Genomic DNA, 9,411 nt, shown 5'->3' with positions numbered 1-9,411 from the left:
CATTCCTTGCTCTGATTATCACTGCTTCTATGACAAAATTGTCACTGCTTCTATGACAAATTCTATGACAGAGGACAAACCTGTATCTGAAAAGGCTGGTCGTCCGCCTCCCAGACACAGGAATCCAACATTTTGCACGACCTTTCTCCTCTAGAAAGAGGACCCCTTTTCTTCTCCCCAGCCCGGCAGCCCCAGGGCTGAGATCACAAGCCTTTCCGTCAGAGCTTTTTGTGATAAAGCAGCCGAAGTAGGGGTGAGGCTAGGAGAGAAAGTGGGATCGGGGATGATGGAGAGCTTTTGGGTGCTGTAAGAATCTCTAGACCGTATTCCTACCCACGCTTCCTGATTGGAACTGCCCAGAGAACTGTATTCTGATTCCATTGTTATTGTTTCTTTTTCCCCTTTAAAGCACTGTCTATGGGAATAAAGGCTCATAATCTCAGGGATCGCTGAGCTAATTTATAAAATGAGAAAAGGAAGTTATTTTCTGTGCACGTAGCATGATATTCCCCCTGACAATGCACACACTGGGCTGGCAGTGCCTGGCTCGCTTCTCCAGCCCACTTGATATTCTGCTCACAGTGCAGAACACAGGAGGGTCAAGGCCAAACATAGATGATGCACAATAGAAACACGCCAAGAGCAGGCTGTTTTCCGGGGACCAGAAAATGTTACCCTATTACTGTTCAGGGACAGCGAGAAACAGAAAGAGGAGAGGGCCCTCAGTGGTGTCTGAGGGACAAACACCTGCGTTAAATCTCAACAGGATCCACCTGCAGGAACCTCAAAGAACAGAAACCTCTCTCTGAGCCACGCGGCCCCTGGTAAACCAGTAACATCTAGCCAGCCAGGGTCCAGGCACATGCAGGCCCCATGGAGTATGTGGAGATGGGTGAATTGAGGCGGGTGAATATGAAAACAGACAGTGAGTAAAAGATTGCCCGTGGGCACGGACGCTCAGCCAGGGGAGAGTACATTTCCTCTTCCACAAGCCTCCCGGCTCAACTGAAAGGTTCTTAATGCTAGAGCTGGAGTAAGGATGAGGAGCTCCTGGTGATTCCCATTTCTTGACCCATGCTGTGGACCAGACCTGGTGCCACGGGCCAGAGTTATTTCATCTGAGTTATTTTCAATCCTCACAAGTACCGCATGTCATAGTTAAGGAGACCGAGACTCAGAAAGTTTAAGAAACTTGACCAAGCTAACACAGCTAGTAAATCCCACAGCTGGGGGGACTGGAACTGGAGTTTGATTGTTCCCAAACCAGCCCTTGTTCCATTATGCCACATGGTCACCTCCCATCCATATGTCGAGAGCTTGTTATATAGAAAACACAATGGATGGCAGTGTCTGGGGGGGGGGGGGGGTGGGGGTGGGAGAGAGAGGAAGAGATCATATGTGTGTGTGTGTTTGTACAGAGATCTCCAAACACTGCGGGATCTGAACACAGATCAGTCCAGTGGAGCAAACCGCCCAAACCTCTGCTTGGCCATCTTTCCTGATTCCGAGAATCCTCCCCTGTGAAGGCAGCCAGGCCAAGTTACCAGCCATCACTGCCGGGGCTGGAAGTAGAGGTGAGTGTGACCTACGCCCCCTGTGTGTCACATGCTGCTCCCACCACGCGGCCACCTCTTCAGCATACTATACCCGACAAGGTTCCACGCAGGCCACTGGGCCATCCGTAGACCAGCCTACCACACCAGCTTCCCGAAGCTTCTCTCCGGCTGCCAGGGAGGGGAGGCTTTGGTGAAAAGCAGCCATCACAGCGAGCATCAGAGGGCTGAGGAGGAACCGGGGACCCTGTGCTGCACTTCAGTCTGCATTGGTGTGCAGCTTGACTTCTTTTAGGCTTGTCTTGGTTTTCCTCCAATCAACTCATGTTTCTGGTTGTCACCACCTTGCTGCGTAAAAGCAGAAGCCTGGGTCTCCTTGCCGCTTCCCCAAAACAAGAGAGAAAATGAAGAGATTAAACAAAAGAAAACAAATGGCGTCTTCCTATGATGCATCTACAGACAGGGTGCCTGCCTATATCGTGGGCAGTTCGAACTGGAACCTTCTGGGAGTGAAGCCCCCCACCCCGCCCCTGGCTATTAATAATTACATCAGGACCGTCAGCACAAACTGGACCGGCCTGTGCAAGACAAGATGTTTCCGTGGAATAAGTCTCTGCAAACAGGGTCCATGTCATGGCTCTTTCCTGGGCAGCACGTAGCATATTAGGAGGTGGTGGCAGTTTTCAGTAATAAACCTATGAAATGAGAAGAAGAAAAGAAACGGGGTTGGGGGGGGTTGGGGCCAGCAGAGTAGGTAAAGTGGCCTTTCCTGCCTTTATTTTTCCTGCAAACTGTCAACAGTCAGAGATGTCCCTACACTGGGCCCCACCTTCCTCAAAGCCTTTAAGCTCTTTGCAGGCACCATTCTGAATAAATTCTCCAGGCCAGAGATATTTGCATTGCAACTGTGAAGGAACCCCTGAGGGACAGGAGTGGCTCCAAGCAGCCTGGGACCTGGGAATCCTACAAAAGGTAGAAGGAAGCCTGCTCAAGCTGCCCCCTGCGGTGAGGTTTTTCAGAAGAGAAAACGCCCCCTCCCCCTTCCTCTCTTTTCAGAGATTTAAAGGGAATAACCTGGCACTGGCGAATACTGAATCCTTAAGATTAACTGGCTCTAAGTGTTGTCGATTCAGGGTTAATGAGGGCCAAGCTGCTGAGCTTGCCTCATGTGCCAGGCTGGCACCCTCACCCACGTGGGAGGGGGCCAAGCAGCACCTCTCGGAGGTATAGCCCCAAGGGTTGCAGGATTTTTTACCTCAATACCCAGGGTTCATTGTCGCTCGAAGAATGAACAGGTGGACACAGAATAATAGGCGCCAACAGACAAAAGTTTATTAGAGTATAAGATCAGAAAGTAAGAATCGCAGGAAAGCTCTCTTCACAGAGAGGGGGCATCTGAAAGTGAATGCCCATGGACTACAGGAAAGGGACTTGTTTTATAGGGTTTGGGGGGCCCCCTTTCCTTCTCCCTTGTTTCTTCACAGGTTCTACCCTTATTGGGTAGGTAACTCTACGTGTCTAGTCATCCCTTTCTTTTTTCTTTTTTAGGTTTATCTATTTATTTTGAGAGAGAGAGAGAGAGTGTGCCCAAGCGGGGGAGGGACAGAGAGAGTGATCGAGAATCCCAAGCAAGCTCCATGCTGTCAGCGCAGAGCCTATTGTGAGGCTCGAACCCACGAACCGAGAGATCATGGCCTGAGCTGAAACCAAGAGTTGGAAGCTTAACCGACTGAACCACCGAGACCCACTAGACATTCTATTTTGATTGACTCGTTTCCACTGCATGAGGGGTGGTCTCTGGCCATACTGTTCTTTGTGCCTCGCGTGTTGTATGGTCTACTTATTTTTAGTTAGGTCTTTTGTCAAATTCCTGAGGCAAACCTGAGGGGGAGTAGGTGATGTCACACACTTAAGAGGAACTTTATGCCCAAGGGAGTTTGCTGGAGATCAGCCGCGCCCAGGAGAAATGTTTTAAAATTTGTGTTTTCCCCCACCCAGGGACCTGCAGGCCCTAGCCTCTCCCCCTCTGCCCACCGAATCCTATCTTTCCCTAGGATACTGAGATGCCCCACCCTTGGCGGGGGCCACTCCAGAATCTGCTCTGTGCTGTTGACAAAAATGAAGTTTCTCTCCCTGCAGGCAATGAAGACGGCCATGCAAACCGGAGCTCTGCGGCCCGGCGACAGCAGAGCAGCACCAAGAGAGAGCTTCCGGGGTATTTCTTAATTGGGCACGCAGAAGCCAAAGTCTACTAATGGCCGTTTAAATACCAGCACCATTAGCTGTGTCGCTGCTGAACTACCTACCAGATGTGTAACAACCATATTTACTGGTCTTTCTGCAGCTGGTTGTACCTTCTCTGGGCTCATGCCCCATTCGTTCAAATGGCTGTTTCCCCATCTGCTTCGAGGAGAGCGCCTCCATACGGCCCCAGGACATGGTGTCCGGTGTGCTCCCAGAGGAGGCCCCGTATAAGACCCGGAGGGGAGCAGTGTAGAGGTCAAATGACTGCTACCATCTGATTTTTATTAAAAACAACATTTAAACAGAACAACCATTCTATTGCCACCAGGGTATTCTATTTTTCTGCTGGGAGAACAAAAGCTCTGTGAATGTTTTATTCAGCAGTAACTAGAACACTGTTATTATAAACTTTCTTTCCCAAACGAATTCCCTGAGCTTATGCTGCCAGAATTCCTCCTCTCCAGGGCAGTTCTGCCTTTACTCATTGACTTCTGAGATCCTTCTAGAAAATCTGCCACCCGGACTCCAGCAAGCAGCAGATGGTCTCAGGGGGGCTGTGGAACTCCTTGTGGTGCAGCCCCGCCCAGGATGGCTCTGAGAAAAGTGACAAGCTATGTTTTCATTGGAAAGCAACACCATGCTACTGTCCTTACCATGATTCTCTTCAGGAGCAGATCAGAGCCTGGTGAAAGGCCCTCGGGGTAGGGGAGGGGTGTCCCTATCTGCACTGTCACCTCAGGAGTTCTGGGTAAAGCGTCACCTCCAAAAGTCAGCCTGTCAGTCAAGGACCCTCTAAGTCAGTGGAGGGAAATATCATCCAAGGGGAGAATGTGAGACAGGGTACAGCCCAAGTTCTAGAACTTCCTAGATGCTTCCACCAATAGAAATAGGAGACCCTCCTAGGACACTACTGGATCCCTAGGATGGATTTACCTTTGATGTCGGTACCATTCCAATATCTCTGATGGAGTCTGACAGAGGAACTATACAGTTGCAAAAGCCAGCTTCCCTTTGAAAGTTCATTCAGATTGACCACTGTCAGAGGAGAAACTCTCCCATTATGGCAGCATCAGGCAAAGCCACCACTGGGAGTGAGCATTAAAAAGAAAACAGTGATGAATGACCAGGAGATGAAGGACAAGCTAAAAAAAAAAAAAAAGCAGTGACCAGAGACAAAATGGGAACAGCAGGAATGGTGAAAAGCAGTGGTCACCGAATAAGGTTGCTGTGCCACAGTCTATTGGCTCTGGTATCAGTTCCAACTTGTATCATCTTCCCTGTATCCCAGCAAAGGAAGATTGAAACCACATCTCCCAGTCTCCGGTATGGCTACATTTCTGGGTCCGTGCAGGTTCAGTGAACAAGATCCACTTACAGCAGCTTTGGAAGGTGGAAGGCTTTGCAAGTGTGCCAGTGGTTAAGTGGGTACCAGCAGAGGTGAGGGTTGGCAGCAAAGGGGCTCCGCGTGCCGATGGCTGGTACCACTTTGGAGGGTACAAGGATGACACCAGACTTAGTAGCAGTTGGCAAAAAGTGTGACCTCAAAGCCGAATGTTAAATGGCAGCCTCTAGTTCTCCTGCCTCCAGCCTTTCCGGGGATTTGTAAGCACTTGCTTCTATATGTTAAATCCTTCTGGCAATACCTAGAGTGGTGAGGCAGACTGGCTGAGTGTTCACCAACCCATTTTCTTTTCTCCTGTGCACCCAACTAACCTGTGTGTCTCCAAGCCTTCCTTAAGAATTAGGTGTGACCCTATGTTAATGGACTGGGACCCATCCCAATCCATCACAGTTGGACACCACTTTCAGATCTGAGCTAAACGGCCAATACTTCAAAGCTTCCGTGCTTCTCTCCCCTCTGCTTGTGGGATGCAGACAAGCACAGTGACCTTGAAAGCTACGTGTGGAGGCGGGGGAGCTGCAGGAGGGAAGAGAATGAGCCTGGGTCCCTGTATCACTGTTTGGAAGAGAAGCTCTTGGCCGTCATCATGGCACCGGATAAAACCACAACCAGTCTTTGTGGGTGGCTGGGGGAAGGAGGTGTTAGAGATGACGAAGATGTTATAGACACAATGACCAAGAACAAAATGGTGAAAGTAGCGGTCACTGAATAAGGGAGAAAACACCGGCTACTGCTATGGAACTAAGTCTCTAAGGCTATGAGGTTTAATATGGCAGTTAGCGGCACCCCAGTTAAAAGACATTTCTGTCTCTGCTTCTGCCCTGAACGGACTGATATCAGCTACCAAGGTGAAAGAAAGTCAAAATAAACCACTAACAATACATAAAAACATTATAGGCCACAACCAAAAGAACACGTGAGCTGCAAGAATCTGCCTAAAAAGAGAGATTTGGAGTCAGTTTAAATTTCCTGAGTGAAGCCTCAGGAATGAAGTTCCTTTGATGTTATATAAACCCTGGCCCACGGTATCATTCCATCCTTATCCTTCTCTGCCTGCCACAAACACTGAGCTCCGGACAAACCACATAGAAGCCCCCAAACACACCATGGGTCTTTCTTTAATATTCCCCAGAGGGGCCAGGGCCCAGGAAACCATCCTTCCAGGTTCCAGGCCCAGAGATGGCCCCCAAGGAGAAGCCTCCCTGCTGGACAGAAAAGGCCATCCTTTTCCACAGCGGACCTTGATTCCAAGAGCCATTCCCTTTGAATGAACTCCAGGAGCAGATGCAGATCTCAGAGACAAGTGGGCGCATCCCAAGCTACAGATGTGAGGCCTGGCAACTGAACTGACAACTCAAATAGCATCTCTCGTCGATGAGCCAGGCCAGCTGGTCTGTCCCACTGGCTGGGAGCGTGCCTTACAAACGTGCCTGCCTTTTATTTTCTGATGTGTCACAATTCACCCTTTTCATTGTTTCGGAACGTTCTGGAGCACAGGAGGCTAATCATCCCTCATGGTGTGACATCTGTTTGAGATGACTGAGGGCTCAGGCCCAGAACCTCCCTACGTCGTCATGAAGGCAGCCCTATAGTCACCGTCGGTCCATCCACTGCCATTTCCTTCTCAGTGGCTCACGAATCAAGAAGAGATGGAAAGGATGCTCTTCAGGCTGGCAATGAAAACACACCCTAAAAGAGAAATAAACTGGACTAAAAGTAGAGTTCAAAATAAATACCCATCCCTGTTCTCAGAAGATGATGTCCTTGTTGACTACAGCAAAGCAAGTAGCAGAACGCATGCATCTATTTTGGTCCCACCCCTGATAAAAACGAGCCTTCATGTAGGCTTTCAGGGGCTCAAAAGAAAGGGAAAGGGGCCTCCGCTCCTGCTGCTGGTGCCAATCTGCGTTTTGACGTCAGAACACAATAAACATCGGCTCTGAGGGGAAGTCTCGGAGTTGAGGACGAAGAGAGGGTGCCTTTGGAACTCTTTCACAACAAAATGGCACCTGCTTGAAGAGTTCCTGCTCACAACAAGTCTTGTAGAGGAGAAGATGTAACTTCTGACCCCAAGGAGCTGCGTATCTTGTCAACCCAATAACCACACTGAACCTAAAATTCAGAATGAGAAACGAAGGTAATAACTCTTTGTTGAGGGTAGAGCATGCGCTGAAAACTGTACTAAACACTTTCCATACCTGATATCATTTAATTCACCCAACAGGACCCTGAGGTAGGTGGTTTTATTCCATTATATAGAGAATGATACTGAGTCTCCAAAAAATTAAGGACACTGTCCCAAAGCCATACCACTTGTGAGCAGCAGAACCAAAAGTCACATCTGGTTTTGTTTGACTCCAAATCCTGTGCTCTTAGCTACGGGCATCTTTAATTAAGATCAGAACTCATCTGGGTAGACATGTTTGCAGCTCAGGGGTAGAGATCGGGGACCAAATGTTGACTAAGGCTGGGGACAAAGGAAGTTTCAGGTTTGGGGCATGCTGCCAGGTAGGTAGGTTTGATCGACACCCAGAGCTAGGTCCTTCCCACGGCAATTCCAGGCCAGGGGGGAACAGGTACAAGGAAGGAGGTCACCAGAGATCTCCCCCAGGTAATAAAAATGTAGGGAACCTTGAGAGCAATGCTGTTAACCCCTGGGGGTAATTTCAGTCCACAACTTCTCTTTTTCAGCCTAAAGAAGCCAGACTCAAAAGGCTACATATTATATGATTCCAGAGAGAGAAAAGAGATCAGTGGTTGGCAGGCTCCAGGAGATGAGGGTGGGGTCTGACTCCGAAAGGGCACAAGAACACTTTTGGGAGGTGATGGAAATGTTATGCATCCTAATTGTGGTAGCCTTTATACAACTGGCATTTAACTGCACACTTAAAGTTGGCAGATTTGGGACACCTGGGTGGCTCAGTCGGTTAAGTGTCTGACTCTTGATTCCTGCTCAGGTCATGATTTCATGGTTCGTGAGTTTGAGCCCCATGTCGGGCTCTGTGCTGACAGTGTGGAATCTGCTTGGGATTCTCTCTCTCTCTCCCTCTCTCTCTGTTCCGCCCCGACTTGTGCTCTCTCTCTCTCAAAATAAATAAATAAACTTAAAAAAATTGATATGTTTTACCTCATGTAAATTACATCTCAATAAAGCTGATTTAAAATATATACATCCAATTCCCACCCCCCCCCCCCAAAGGGCATTAGCTGATGAATCCTGAGCTAAAGTTTCCACTGTGCAACTGCATAGCAATAAACTCCAGCATCTCAATCCTTCAATTAGTTGTTCAGCCTTCCCAGTAGGGAAATTTCCAGCAGGCAGCCCCTGCATACACCCCTGATACACCACATCCAGTGGAAGAAGGTTCTGAAGGGAAATGTCAGGCAAATGCTTCTGTAGCCATTTAAATAAGAAGCTGACTGCTAGGGTTACTTTGGCTTCCTGCCTTCTTTTCCAGATCTTCAGAGATCATACTATGAATGTGGTAGAACATTCATCTGGAAAATTGCCCGCTGGCCAGATTAAGGTAGCATCACTGTTTTTTAACTTATATCTCACATGACATACTGGTCTTTATCTTCACATCTTGTTGCATTTTGAAGGCCATACCTGTCTCTATGCTCAGCCTGAAAAATACAGAATAACACTGCTAAAAATACTAAATATCATAGCTACCACCTGCCTAAAAAAAAAAAAAAAGTATGGCGTGTATTAAAAATGAGCATTTCAGTAGGACTAACTACACTAGCCAGGTCTCTCTTCCCTTCCAGCTCTAGGTCACCTGTCCCCCTATACATTGTCTTTGGTAAAGGTATTTCTCTCTCCAATATGGCCACTTAGTCTCTTTGCTTTCTGGCCAAGACCTTCTGTTTAGGGAAGATCTGGAGGCTTCTGACCCATTTTAACAGCTCGGTTGGAAAAGGAACATAAGCCACACAAATATAGTCTAACGTTGGAAATAATCAGATCAGTCATGCAAATTAATAAGTACATAAGGTCATATCCCCAAAGAAAAGAGTGCAGTCTCCTACAACAAAAGCTGCCAGAAAGAATGGATTTTAAAGGGAAATGAAAACTAAAGAGCCAGCCTGACTTTGGACTCTTTCTAAAAGTCTTGATGTTATCTGCTGTTAGGTGTATGATTTCCTGGGCATCGGTGTTTGGGAGGTAGCCACACTGTACCTCACAGCAAGGTGGAGACCATCCTATTA

Source organism: Panthera tigris, chromosome A1 (genome assembly GCF_018350195.1).
Source record: "Panthera tigris isolate Pti1 chromosome A1, P.tigris_Pti1_mat1.1, whole genome shotgun sequence".
Classification (NCBI taxonomy): Eukaryota; Metazoa; Chordata; class Mammalia; order Carnivora; family Felidae; genus Panthera; species Panthera tigris.
The sequence above is the reverse complement of the archived record's forward strand: the minus strand, read 5'-3'. Positions refer to the sequence as shown.